Source organism: Colias eurytheme, chromosome 17, assembly GCF_061535395.1.
Source record: "Colias eurytheme isolate Ceu_HAF_F1 chromosome 17, ilColEury1 Martin Lab GWU primary, whole genome shotgun sequence".
NCBI lineage: Eukaryota > Metazoa > Arthropoda > Insecta > Lepidoptera > Pieridae > Colias > Colias eurytheme.
In genome coordinates, this window is record NC_142996.1 from 5,747,098 (window position 1) to 5,761,946 (window position 14,849).

Consider the following 14,849-nt stretch of genomic DNA (forward strand, 5'->3'; position numbering starts at 1 on the left):
TAAAATTGTAACCGCTTGATCACACATACGATTCTATAACATATTTTAGAAGTAAATTAATCCATTACTTAGCTGTCATTTTATATTTGACTTTTTATTTTTATTTAAAACCAGAATTAATTGTCTTGTACCTGAATATCTACGATCCTACCTACGATGTAACCAATTGATAAAAGCGTGACGTCACGATGAAACAGACGAGCCATGTATTTTCTAGTCACATCATTCATCATTCCGCTCACGTTTCCAAAAACTCGACGCAACAGATGGAGATCAGTAATGTCAATACATACACTGCTACTCCACAGCCGCAAGCTTTTGGAGATATGGAAAATGTCCTAACAAGATCAAAGTTGTCGTTGTCGGTACGTGCACAAACTTTATTTTGTGGCCTACACATGCGCAGTGTAACAGCATAGGAAGTTTCATATTCGCTTTCACAGTGTCCTACTAGAGTCCTCGGGGTTCGTGCGTTTTCCTGCGAGGAAAATCGTCGCTCGGAATTTTCAACCAAGTATTGTAACAACGGAGTGTTTTATGTAAGCATAAGTAGTTAGCATGTCGATGTGCCCTTAGAAAGAATCCCTTCAAAAATAAGTGTGCAAGAATTTTTTTTCTTTGAAGGTAAGTGATAGCTGGATAGCTAATGTTTCTATAGTTAAACTTACCTGTGCATGACAATTGAGTGATTTGTGGTCCCATTACATTGTTTAGTAACTTCTGAAACAAACATAGATTTATTGTGATAATATTTTCTCATTAGGAGAATAATTGTTGTCTTAGAAAACTTGATGTTATCTGAATGGCCTTGCAATTGATAAATGTAAGCTTTCTATTCAAAGGCCGTGAATGCAAGGGTAAATTTGTCGGACAACACGAAAAGCACTTAAAAAGGATTTATAAAATAGAAAACAATTTGATTCCTTCTAAATCAAAATCTTTGTAACTCAATTTTAATCGCGTCGGCATTAATAGTACCTAGTCTCGTCGGCTCTGCGCTGAAAAATCTGGTAATCTTGTAAAATCAGGCGAAATTACCTGCTAAGCCTGTTACGGTTTATCCCGGTACGGGCGTTTAAGAGGGATTTTTTTAACATAATACAATTAATATATTGCCATATAAACAGATATATTTAAATAAATCATATTATATTAGGAAGTTCTAAGTCGGAAATCGTTAAAGATACCCTGCTGAGCTGTTGATATCACTATCAGTGCATAGTATAAAGCAAAGTTGCTTTCTCTGTCCCTTAATATGCCTATGTATGCTTAAATCTTTATAACTACGCAACGGATTTTGAAGCGGTTTTTTTTTTAAAGATAGAGTGATTGTCGAGGCAGGTTATTGGGCGGATCATTAGTTACGGGATATATCTACTAAAAACGGACTCAGCCTTGCAATTAGAGGCGTGAAAAAGACAAATAATTACTATTTTTAACGTACTAAACAGTCGTTCAGAATAAATGAAAAAGGGCACATTATGTTCGCGTGTCGAAGGATGGGCTTCACGCAATTGCCGGGAATGCTCCAATTGAATGGAAGAAACGTGAACAGAATGCGGCCCTTATCAAAATCCGATGATCATTCTCCTTTAAGTAGGGAATTAAAGCAAAATATTGCGGGCAGAAAATATAAATAATGTTTATTTAGTTCTATGTATGTAAGGGGTAACTTTTAATATGTAATATAGGAATGAAATATTAACAGCCATCAACGTGTATCATATAGAAATAAGTTAGGTACGAGCTATCGATTCTATAACTAATATCGTTGAAGGAGTAAATGCGGCTATAGATAGATAATATAATAATATTATGCTCATTAAGTACAATAAATCAAACCCAATGTCTATATTGAAGGAAATGGGGTAAGATTACAATCAGGAAGTGTGATCCCGCAGACTCTATGGTTATTTATGAAATTTAGTACATACTATCTCGATGTTTACACATTATAATATTATGGTGCAATCTCGTGGGAAAGGTGAAATCTGCAGTGTATGGTGTAACAAGGACACATGTCACGTAAAATTAGGTTTAAAGAATCATTTATTCTCATTTAAAGACTTAAAGCTAATTACATGAGAATAACATAACAAAGTAAATAAATAATATAACAGTCGTCCGGGCACAGCTATTCCAAAGGTAGGTGTTTTATTCCAGAAGTGATTGGTCATTAAGTATGTGATCAGCTAGGCGCTTTTTAAATGTATAAATCGATTCAGCTGTTTTTATATCATTGTTTAGTTTATTATAGAATTTGGCACCTTCAAAAGTAATACATTTCTGTCCATAGCCGGTCCTGACCTTCGGTATGTCTAGATCCTTTGTGTTACGTTTAGAATAAGCTGGTTTATTTTTCGTGAAAGTTAGTGCTGTATGTATGTTCTTGTCTAAAATTTTCTTAATAAGAATACATGTTGTATATTTATATAATTGTTTGATGTTCATCAGTTTTGTGTCTTTATAAATTTTGATTGACGGTGTTAGGTAATGATAGTGATATAATATTTTAATTATTTTATTCTGAATTATTTGTAACTCTTTTAGTTTGTATTTGGGAGCACTTCCCCATACCTCGATTAAATACATAAGATGTGATTTTACTAAGGAATTATAAATATTTATGCGGACCTGTTTAGGAAGGCATCCTACAACCCTACGAAGTGAGCCAGCAAGGGATGAGAGTTTAGATTTAACATGGTCTATTTGAATGTTCCAGGACAAGCCACTATCTATTCTTAAACCAAGATATTTTTCATTACTTTTTTGTTGAAGTGGAATTCCATTCAAAGTAATTGGCACATGAGGTGGAATTTTTTTATTTTTTGCTTTAAAAATAACATAGGATGTTTTTAATACGTTAACAGTTAAGAGGTTGTACTGAAACCATTCAAATAAGTGGTTGAGGTCTTCCTGAGCTTGTGAAATAATATTATTTATACAGGATCCGAAATAAAATAGACATGTATCATCTGCGTATTGGGTAATTTCGCCATGTAGGCCTATGTCATGGATATTATTCACATAAATTAAGAACAACAGTGGTCCTAACACCGATCCCTGTGGTATTCCACAGGTCATTGGTAAGGGATCGCTTTGCGTATTGCCAATTTTGACAAGTTGTGTTCGGTTATTTAGATATGAAATAAACATTTTTAGTGCAATACCAGTGATTCCAATAGCCTCGAGTTTTTTTATTAATAATGAGTGACTAACTGTGTCAAATGCTTTTTTTAAATCAATGAATAATCCTAAAGCAATATTTTTACGATCAAAGTTATGTTTAATATTTGTGACTATATCTATTGTAGCTGATAATGTATTAGACTGTGGCCGAAATCCGTATTGTTTGTTAGATATAAATTTTATTAAATTCAAATGATCATTTAAACGGTTGTAAATAATTTTCTCGAGAATTTTGGAAATCACTGGTAGTACAGAGATGGGACGATAATTGTTTACTTCCATTTTATCTCCCGATTTGTAGATGGGACTAACCTTAGCAATTTTTAGTGAGTCCGGGAATTCTCCGTTTGATAATAGATTATTAAAACTAATTGTAAGTTTGTCTAAAATTAATTTACTAATGGATTTTATGGCTTTAGTGGTCACACCATCTATGCCTGTACTACAATTAGGGTCAAGATTTTTAATTATATTATTTATTTCTTTTTCGTTACACGGTAAAAATGCAGATAATGAGTGACTATGATGATGTATGATTGGTAATGTATGAACTGTGTTGTTGTGGTATCTGATTGGAATATGTTTTGCAAGGTTAGGACCAACTGTGGAGAAAAACTCATTAAATGTTTTACAAATATCAGAAATGTTTGTAATTGGACCAAATTCAGAATTTAATTTAAGGGGACTATCATAGTTTTTAAGTTTGTTTGTTGCAAGAGTATTAATAAGGGTCCATGTCTTCTTTGGGTTTTTGTTATACTTAGTAAATTCTTTATAGTAGTATGTCTCTTTCGTAGTTTTGATTTTATCTTCAGTGATTTTCTTATTCTCTTTGAACATTATCTTCAGTTTTTCATTATCCGGGTCTAGCCTTAAATTTCTCCATGATTCATTTCTTCTGTTAATAGATAGTAATATGTCTTTGTTAATCCAGTCTTTCTGTGGTAGGTTAAGTATTTTCGTTTTAGTGATTTTGCTTTTATTAATTACATTTACAATATAATCTTCAAGGGCATTATAGGTGTCAGGTATTTCATGAGATGTTGTCGTAATCAGTTTTTCTAATTTAGTGTAGTCAATAGCCGCGTATTTCATCTTCTGTTTAGGAGGTGGCTTGAATTTTTTTAACTGTAATATTATTTGCTTGTGGTCAGACAAAGAAGCATCGATAGTTGTCATATGGAACTTGTCATTTATTAAATTTGAGCTTATGTGATCGATAATAGATTTAGATGTAGCCGTTTCTCTTGTACAATATTTTTCTTCAATATTATTAAGTATTTTATACCCGGTCTCTTTTATGACAGCCTTATATAATTTAGTTCTTTTATCAGCCTTTAACAAATTTATATTAAAATCGCCAAATACAAGAGCCCTGTTGTGATTCTGTATTTGTGTTTCAAATGATGACAAAAAAGATTTTAGATTATTATCGCCAGGATAGTAAATAACTGCTATGTCTAGTGCATATTTTTTTAGATTAATCCAAAGGTAATTATTACCATTTTCATAGAGAGAATTAATTAAGCTATGCTGTAAATCATTGTGTACATAGGCTGAGACTCCACCACCGATTTTATCAGATCGGTAGCTATAATAATGTGTGTAGTTAGGAATTTGCATTTTAACTGCTTCCTCTTCTGATTTGAGCCATGTTTCTGTTAAGAGTATAACATGAATAGTACGGGACATGCTTCCAATTATAGACTTCAATTCGTCAAATTTGCCTTTTTTTCGTATACTGCGGATATTCGTGTAAAAGAAGTTAATACGTGATTTATTTAATTGTAGACATCCATAGTCATTTTCTATTTGGTATGTGACATTATCGTTTATAGACTTTTTATTGTTAATAATTGGGTTTATTGATTGAGATTGGAGTTTTTTGGAATATGGATTATTGTAGGGACTCCTTTTATAAATTTAATGATTAAGTCTTTTTCACCATTTTTAGTACGATTTTCTAGTTCATTTTTAATCTCATTGAAGTAGTTTATTTGAGAGGGAGTGCGATCGGAATAAATCTTGATGTGTTCTGGAAATTTTTCTTTATTGCGGAGTATAATTTTAGCTGTTTGTGGTTCTTCAAAACATACCTTAATTTTGCGGTTCTTGCCTGGTACAAATTTACCGAGCCGAAATATTTTTGACGGTTGTGGGCAGTTTTCAATTATGCTAGAGAGTAGTGAATTAATTTCACTTGTATCTTGTCCTGAATTATTGGAGTTATTCTCTGATAAACCTGTTATTATTATATTTTTTTCTCTTATTATTCGCTCACGCAGTTCACGAATTGTTTGTTCATTTGACAGTAACATTTTTCCGGGTAATGTAGGAGGAGATCCGATTTTTAGGGCCGATAAATCAGTTTCCAAACAGGTAATTTTTTCTTCTTGTGTGGTAATTTTTAAATTCAATTCTGTAAGTGAAGTTTTCATATCATCATGTGCCTTCATAAGAGTAGAAGTCGATTCTTTTATGCATTTTATTTCTAAACCAATTTCTGAAATGTTTTCGCGCACCTTATCCATATTTTGCTGTTGAGATGTAACGAATTTCTCGAGCAACGTAGTCATTCGCGATAGCTCATTACGCATTTCGCTTATTTCTTGGTTACAACTACATAAATCTGGTTGTTTTCTCTTACGAGTTGTTATTGTAGATATTGATGGTTCCACAGTAATTTTTGATAAGTCCGGCTGCGAACTGCAGCGTGATTCGGAATTATTCGGTGATCGTAGAAGACTCATAACTAGTATTTGTTAAAGTTTCAATATTGTAAACACGTTCAAGCGACAGCGTAGTAAACAAAACTTAAGTTATAATATTCACTTGATTTGCGGCAGTGTCTATAAAACGTTGAAAAATGCACGTTATTACAGTGAACTTAGAGTGCACAGGGATGTTGTGTTCGGTTATCAATCGCACACAATTGCTTGTGACTTGTTGATTCTCACATCTAAAAAGGCACTAGTAGTGACGACACTTTTTTTAATAATGAACTGTAAATCACTTGCATTAAGGTTCTTTTTTGATTGAAATACTATTATTTGTTTAGCACAGATGTTTTGTAACACGTCCGCTCACTAGCACGGCGACGGACGATTTTTCAAGTAATTAAAACCCTTCATTGTCCTTGAAATGAATGACTTTTTTAATAAATTTTTCTACGACGTTCTCAAAATAAAGCATGGGTATAGAAATTAATATTAGGGTAAATTATTACAGTTATAATTCTTTTTTTTCCATTTCGTTATACTTTATTAGTTATAGTTTCCACTGGGTACAAAACCGACGCTTTCAAAGATCCAATAAACATAATGTATTTTCAATTGTTTTTCCAATTGTTTGCTGAAATTTTTATTCCAATTGAGAAGAAAAAGTTACGAAGAAATTGAAGAAAAATATTAGGTTTTGATAGCGTCGTTGGAAAATACCTACTCGATGTCTTAGTATGGTATATTTGTCTTCAGTCTCTTATTAAAAACATGTTCATTGAGTCAAGTACATAAGAATTTTAAATATTTGTCAAAAATTATTATCACTTGGCACACTCTGGTTAAATAAATACAGTCATTGTTACCTCGAAATAACTAAAATAATAATTTTATTGAATTCATGAATGGTTGAAATAGGCTGGTTAGCCACTCGCCGACATATTGTGGTAAAAATGTGTGATTCGAGAAGGCGAATTCCGCATAATGATCAATTTTTTTCTATTGTTTACTAACTTACTAAACTTTTCCATTATAACTGTACCTATGAAAATTTTTGACTTAGATTTTGAATGTGAATTACTTGAAAATTTCCTGTACTGTTACGTCTTTTTACAACTTCTGGTATTTTTCTACAGTACATAGTGCAATGTTTGTTGTATTTGCGAGCAAACGATAGACTGATGCGTATTTGACTTGCCATTTGCAACCAAGCCTATGTGCTGAGAAGTCGTAGTGTAGCGTCGTTAGAAGGATAAACATTGACACTTGGATCTATTAATTAACAATTATATGTGCGGGTTTTAAGACATTAGATAGGAAAGGTAAAGAAGTTCGTGTAATATAATCATTTCATAATGTTACATATGTTACAGTCATCCGTAATTGGTTAATTTAATACAATAAAATTGAAGGGCAAATTATGTAAACAAATATTTAATTTCAAATACTTTTAAGTATGTAAACATTTCATGTGAAACTCAAAAAAGTCACGTGAAAGGAATATTTACGTTTTTCCGAGTTTCATCGGTAGGTATACAGTAAAATAAAAATAAAATAAAGATGATCACGGATATTAGCTTCCGACTCAATAGATACTCATACTTAGGTACGTTTCGTTTCATTTCAAGTCAATAATGCTAACTTCTCATCAGAAAACTGATGGCTGTCTGTTTATCGATTTTGCCTCGAATTCTGCATTCCTTTTTCCTTAAATTGCTCGTGTCAATCTATCTAAATAGAAAGAGAGATCAATAACCTTATTTTACCTGAGAATTATTAGTTCTACAAATACTTTGGAAATGTAAAATATATACTTTTTAGCACATTTATCAAACTAATGGGCACTTTACGTGGATTTATATTCATATTTTGATAGAAATAAACATTATCTGTCCGATGTAACTAATCTAAATGAAATACGGCAAGCCTTTAATTAGTAAATTGCATCTCTTCTAAGTAATAAATCAAATACTTAATCTATCAAAATCATAGTAAGGAGATATGGATAAATGCTTAAAGTTTTCGTGAACCTTTCTAAATGCCTAGTTAATCCCCTTCAACGATCTTTATATCTCAGATTACTTACTCGACTTATTAGAAAATTTCTTCAGTAAACTTAAATAATTTTCTTAATTGAAATAGCAAAGTATGTTTAGAAGTTTCTAGAGAGAAAGAAACGAGTTCGCATTGTTTATAAGTGAGATTAGATGAGATTGTTGCACGTCTTTTGTGGCTCAGACACGTTAATTTTAACTACGGGTTTATATTTACTGACCTTTAGTATTACTTACTTTGTATTGAAGCATCAAAATTTAAAACATTGAAGAGAGGTTATTGTTATTTTAATTCGTGATATGAAACAATGTTAATAAATGACGAAATTATATTTTTGCAATGACGTATAACTATGACCGCTTATCTCTTATTTTTGCATACAATAAAAATAAATTCGTATATTGGAAAAGATAATTACAGAAACGTAGTTATTATAGATTCGTTATATTGAAAAATATTTAAAATATAATCAAATCATTTAAAAATGACTATTTTATGAATGTAACAAAAATAAAAATATATTTTGTATTCTTTCCGAGAATATTCCTTATTCTAAATATTTTATAAAGTGGAAAATTTACCTTTCACTAATTGTTTGTGACGGCGAATTTCTTAATTACAACACGTCTGCCCCTTTTTGTTTTATTTTTAAAGATAAAAAAGGTACTTTAAAATTATCTTTTTGCATAATATTCAACTCCTGTAGATAATAACTTTCCGCCATTGACAAACATAGAGCTACTTCGCATTTATAAAGAGGGATAAATCCACGAAATACTATGAATACAAATATCTCTGCTCTACAACCCTATTTCAGAGTCAAAATTACTGACACAACCACTAAATACTTATTATTCGTTTGTCCATTGACATAATGAAAATAGGTCTATAATTATTTACGTACCCATGTCACAGTTTAAATTCCCTATGCATTCACCAATGTAGATTTTGTAACAATATTTGGTTTCCTCGTATACTCGCAATCGTGGCTACATCAAAAATATAATGTTAATATCCCAATAATAAGTGTTTTGTATGTGTAGATTTTATTATATTGTAAAGTCAAGTCCCAAGTGGGGTAAGGGCCAGATGCATTATACATCTGTTTCACTGATCGATTTTCTTTAGGGACAAGTAGGTGATCAGCCTTCTGTGTCCTGCCAGACCGAGACATTTTTTTTCTTCGTCTCCACCGGGAATCGAACCCAGGACCCTCGGTGTTACGCTCACGCGTCAACCACTGTACCGAGGAGGTCACTTATTATATTGTAGAGGTGCTGATTCTTGTAATTGCAAGAATTTAGACTACATATTTTTGGAGTGAATTTTATAGTTTTAATTAAAATTCAGGAATGATTAAAGATGTTGAAATTAACAAAAACATCTTTCGTGTTTTTTAATAAATTTAAACAAATTAAGTTTTTGAACGATCAAGTAAATATATAAATTATCATACCTTTTACTAATTAATAATTCAAAATAGATTGCAATGAAATGAGATCAGAAGAAATTTAAAAGCTCGACGTTATTTTATTTGATTAAACTTTAATTGTACCTTTGCTTTTAATCAGCCGAGAAATTGATGTTGAAATTACCGAAGCCTTTCAGTTCTTTTGTTTAGTCTAAGTGTTTAGTTATTTATTGTTTTTTGAAAATATGATCTACTAGCTTTCCGCTCGCGGCTTCACCCGTGATTTCAAAGAAAAACCCGCATAGTTCCCGCTCCCGCGGGATTTCCGGGATAAAACCTATCCTATATGTTAATTCAAGTTACCCTCTAAATGTGTGCTAAATTTCAATGTAATCGATTCAGTAGTATTTTTGTGAAAGAGTAACAAACATACATACACATACACTTACATCCATCCTCACAAACTCTCGCATTTATAACATTAGTAGAAAGTAGGATAGGATTATATTCCCCCCCAACGGTCCAGGCCTTGTCGCGGCGGAGGGGCTCAGTAGCTCAGAGTTATGGCCCTCTGAGTGAAGCGAAATTGGACCAGCGAGGGGCTGAACGGCTGGTTTTGAGTCGGGGAGATTCGACCGGCCCGACGGCCGGGGCTAGGTGTGGCCCAGCGGCCGCTGTGTGCGGCGTGGGATGGCGACCAGAGGTCGTGGCTTGGTGGACCCTGTGTCCACTAGGCAAGGGTGGTGCTGGACGGCAGTTGGGGTTGGAAAGCCTCGACTGACCCGACGGCAGAGGTCCTGTTTGTGGACCAGAGAGGAGCCGGCTTTTATGCGGCGGTGGATGGCGGCCAGAGGTCGCGGCGCGCCGGGCTCGCTGGTTTAGCAAGCCACGCCGTGCAGCGGAGGGCGGGATCCCGACGCGTCTTTGTGATGACGCGCGGAGACTCCTGCAGAGAGGTGTGGGGCGGCGGCCGCTGTAAAACGGCCGTCTGCCAACTCGTAATCCGGTCCGTGGGGCCGGACCGAGGGCCGCCACCTCTGGTGAGGTGGGGGCTGCGAGGTAATCTCTATAAAAGTGCTCCGGAGGGTCCCCCGACGTGTATTCACATATCGGAGGACCTTCCGGCGTGCACCCTCCGGCCGGACGGTGTTGGGGTCGGGGGTTCGGGGGAACGCGGATGATGGAGCGGGGAAAGATCCATTGTCTGCGCGCTGGTGGCGTAAGCCTTCGTTCCAGCAGCCGCCAGCGAGGGGGGTTCTAGTGGTGGGCCTGGAAACGGGCATCTGCTGGGCGGGACACGCGGTAGAGTCGTAACCGTTCCCGCAGTTCCGTCCAAAGCAGCGCGATGGAACAGAGTGGGGTTTTAGTCGGTAAAAATCCGACATAACCACGGCTCCATCCCCGGGAGCCGGGGGTATCTAAGAAGATTTCCCCACTATAAAAAAAAAAAAAAAAAAAAAAAGGATAGGATTATATTTGACAGTTTATAATAATATCTTCACCTTGCTCATATTTTATGAGGGGGAAGTGAGTAGATAGTCCTGTCATACTTATGATTGCAAGGCGTTACGATGTAAGGTGAAATATAACTCAGGAAGATGTTCACCACTCGGATATCCGTGTTATTTCACGTAATATGGTAGAATTTTAAACAAGTTTTACATTACTTTAAATTTATTTTTGCGGGTTGGTTGAATGTGACTGAAGAATTTACTTACGACATGATTTGTCACATTTATCTGAAACTTCATGCAATTCGTATTTCAATTATCATCTGAAATCGCCCTGTTACCTATATTTTATCGTTGTCTGAAAACATAACAAAGACGGCTTGTTGCAAACATAACATTTGCTGCTATTTTGCTAGAAATTTACAAAGTGTATAACGAATGATGAATCATGTGTTATAGTTAGATATTATTTGGACAGCGTGGCCTTTGACAAAATAGTAACTTTATATCTAGAGCTCTTCAATTTTCCCAGTATTTCAAATGCTGTTGCATAACGTCGATTAATTTGAGCAGAACGACTCATGGACGCAGTACGTCGACTATCACCTTCGTTATTCCGGTATAAGCAAATTTGATGTAAATTGGAAACTCTGACCAATATTTTCGGTGGATATTTGAGATCAAACAAATTTACTCGATCTCAGTCCATCTAAAATACACAGTATTGGGTACAAAGGGTTCCGCCTGCGTTTTCAAAGAAAAAAGTCCCCGTTCCTGGCAGATTTACGGGATGAAAAGTAGCCTATTCTTGGTCTTCAGCTGACTAGATACCAAATTTAATTGTAATTGGTTCAGAAGTATTTGCGTTAAAGAGTAACAAACATGCATACATACTTTCGCATTTATAATATTAGTAGGATATATTTTCTGTAAAGATTTTTGTGTATAAAACAGATATTCGTCAAAGCAGAATATTTCAATTAATCGATACTGATTCTAATAATAAAAGCTTAAACTAAACGTTACTTTATTTTGAGGTTCGATTTCATCACGATATTGGATGGCTTAATCTAGAACTTTCCAGAAAATACAACATTAAGATATTGTTATCTTGTCACGTAGAGAGAAACATATTTGAAATGAAATTGCGATGCGTATTTATAGGAACTACGGTTTTTATTTGGTTTTCCCTGTTTAATTACATGGAGAGGAACAAATTAATATTATCTGTTGGTTAACAAACCTCGAAAATATTTATTTATTTTATTTATTTTATACACTTTATTGTGCTGCCAACATAACAAAAGTGGGTACAATAGGACTTAAACTAGTACAAACAACACAGAGGGCGGCCTTATTACTAACAAGTAATCTCTTCCAGGCAACCAACAGATTGTGTGAAAAACAATATTACTACAGCGGAGGTAGGTAAAAAGTTAAACATAAATAGATGTTACTAAAAATACAGTCATAATATACACACTAAAATAAGATAAAATATACCATACCAAAAGATATACAATACATATAATAATATAATGCTATAAATAAAATAAATATAATAATATATAAATACATCATAAAAATATAAACATAATATACTATAAAATATACTACAAATACAAAATACTATATCGATTCAAACGCAAGATTTAAAAAGTGGTCACGTATGAGGCTCTTAAATTTAGATAGAGTTTGAGCTTGCCTTATGGGTATAGGTAAGGAATTCCATAGATTAATGGCCGTAATAATAAAAGAATCACCATAAAAGCGCGTGCGATGGAAAGGTGTGCACAGGACAAGCCTATCCACTGAACGAAGGGAATAGCTTTCACAGTGCAGGAAGTCAAATTTATTTTTAAGGTATGAAGGAGTCTTAGGGTCAAAAAGGACACGATAAAGTAACTGCAAGTAATGCACATTCCGGCGAAAGCGGACTGGGAGCCACTTGAGCTTCTTGCGGAAGGAAGAGACATGGTCGTATTTGCGAAGACCAAATACAAACCGGATACCATAGTTCTGGAGGCGCTCAAGTTTTTCTATCTGCTCGACTGATAAATCAGGAAAGCAAGCATCAGCGTAGTCAATAATAGGAAGGAGAAGGGACTGTGCTAGCATAATTTTGGTCGATATGGGTAAGAAATTACGAAGACGCCGCAATGAACTGGAAGCAGCATAAAATTTCCGACTCAGTTCCTGAATGTGATGCGACCAAGATAGTGTCTGATCCAGGTAGACACCTAAATTTTTACCTAAAAAAATAATTAATTAACTCAATATAAACACCACCATGTTGACTTTAAATTTTTGTATAAGATGAAGATTTTCAAGATACAAACCATATTTTCTAGACATTTATTGAGACAAGAATCCAATTATATTTAGCTTTATAACTGGATTTATTCTTTTATTTTTAAATTTCTAACCCACACGTTCGTAACGTATGTTATTTTATTGTTTTAGCTATTAAGTTCGCCTACACCATACATGCTGACTTCTTTTATTCAAAAGGCACACCTCATCGTAAATATTTTAATTAAAATGTAATTACCCAGATATATTTGATTATCTATCAGAGAAAATTAGAAAATCCTTTCAAAAGTTTCCGTGGTTTGAGCGTATACCGAGAAATGATCACGTTAGGAACTCCCTTTGATGAAAATACTTTGTCAATGTGCGGTTTGTATTACATACAGGTAAGTTTATTAGACTGTTTATTTTACGGGTAAAAGTTATTTGTTCTGTATCCTATAGGTATACCACTGATATTATAGGTAGTATCGTTTGTATCTTTGAATTTTAATAACCTATTTACTGTTATATGATTTAACGGATACATTTAAAAGATGTAATATAGTTATATTTTAACTAGTTTCTATCCGTGCAATGTTGGTGTATTTAAAATATTCCTTTGAAAGTTTACAAGCGATTTCCACGAACTGCTATACCTACTCGTGGATGATCATTTTTTGTTTCAGTAGGTACTAATGGAAAAAAGTGTAGACTCGTGTACCCTCGTTTCACTGAACGCTTTTCTGTGCTAAAGTTCACTACCCTATCGTGTAGTTTTTATTAGGAGCCACAATAATCGAAATCATAACCTCTCGGCATAACCTATATATTATACACCAACGTATACACTATACACACATAGTGCAAAATAATACTCGAAAAGCTTTATGTATCTTATAAATTATTTCACTTCGATAAGGCCCATTAAGTGGGACACCGGTAGCTGAAAATCAAAGGCTTTTATCGTTCGACCGTTTCAATGTGTTTGACGGGCCGATTCCGATTGATAAGCGTATAGGCTATGGATGTCAAATTCATGTTTGAATCAATGAGGCTTCCAATTGACGTTTGCTGAATTTACCACGATTGACGGCACCCCTCGTTACCCTAAAGTTACGTATAACATGAGTCGGGATCCCTTATTTTGTAGAACTAAACATAAATCGGTACAAATGTAAACACAAATGACAATATATCTTGCGTCTGAAACTGTCCTTTGACCCAACCACTATTGTTAATCATATTATCCTGTTACTTGAATGCACAATTTCGTTCCCGAAATTTATTAGGTACGAATACTTATTCTTAGAATATAATTAAGAAGTTTTTTATCAATTATTGCTATTTGATTAATTACGAACCGAAATCATCACAATTGTCTATGTATTTTTTTTATGCATTGTCGGAAAAGTTTTGTAAATAGTTTTACATTTGAAAGATTGATTTCTCTGTTTAATATTCCATTTAATTCAATTTAAAAAGTTGCGTGTGTCATGCGACTCTACGACCGATCGCGATGGCCGAAAATGCGAACATTACCTACTGCAAAAAAAAGCATATTCTTCTAGTGGCTTTAAACAAAACAAAAAAAGAAAATTGGTAGTTTCTTCAGTTCTTCGGCGTAATATTTATGAGAACTTTTTATATAATAGAACTAATTCAAGATAAAATTATTTCTATTATTTAAAAAGTTCAAAGGAGCGTCATTCGAACCCGCGTCTTTTGCCGGGGTCA

General features: G+C 34.1%; 1 protein-coding gene across 1 annotated transcript in view; it reads left to right on the forward strand.

Moving 5' to 3' along the window:
• The first annotated feature begins 468 nt into the window (after positions 1-468).
• The window catches only part of LOC149901260 (synaptotagmin-15-like), a 71,128-nt gene continuing 56,747 nt past the window's right edge, over positions 469-14,849 (forward strand). The window contains exon 1 of the mRNA XM_090111823.1: positions 469-539. The gene's annotated coding sequence lies outside the window, so the exon portion shown is untranslated. The remainder of the gene's footprint in view (positions 540-14,849) is intronic.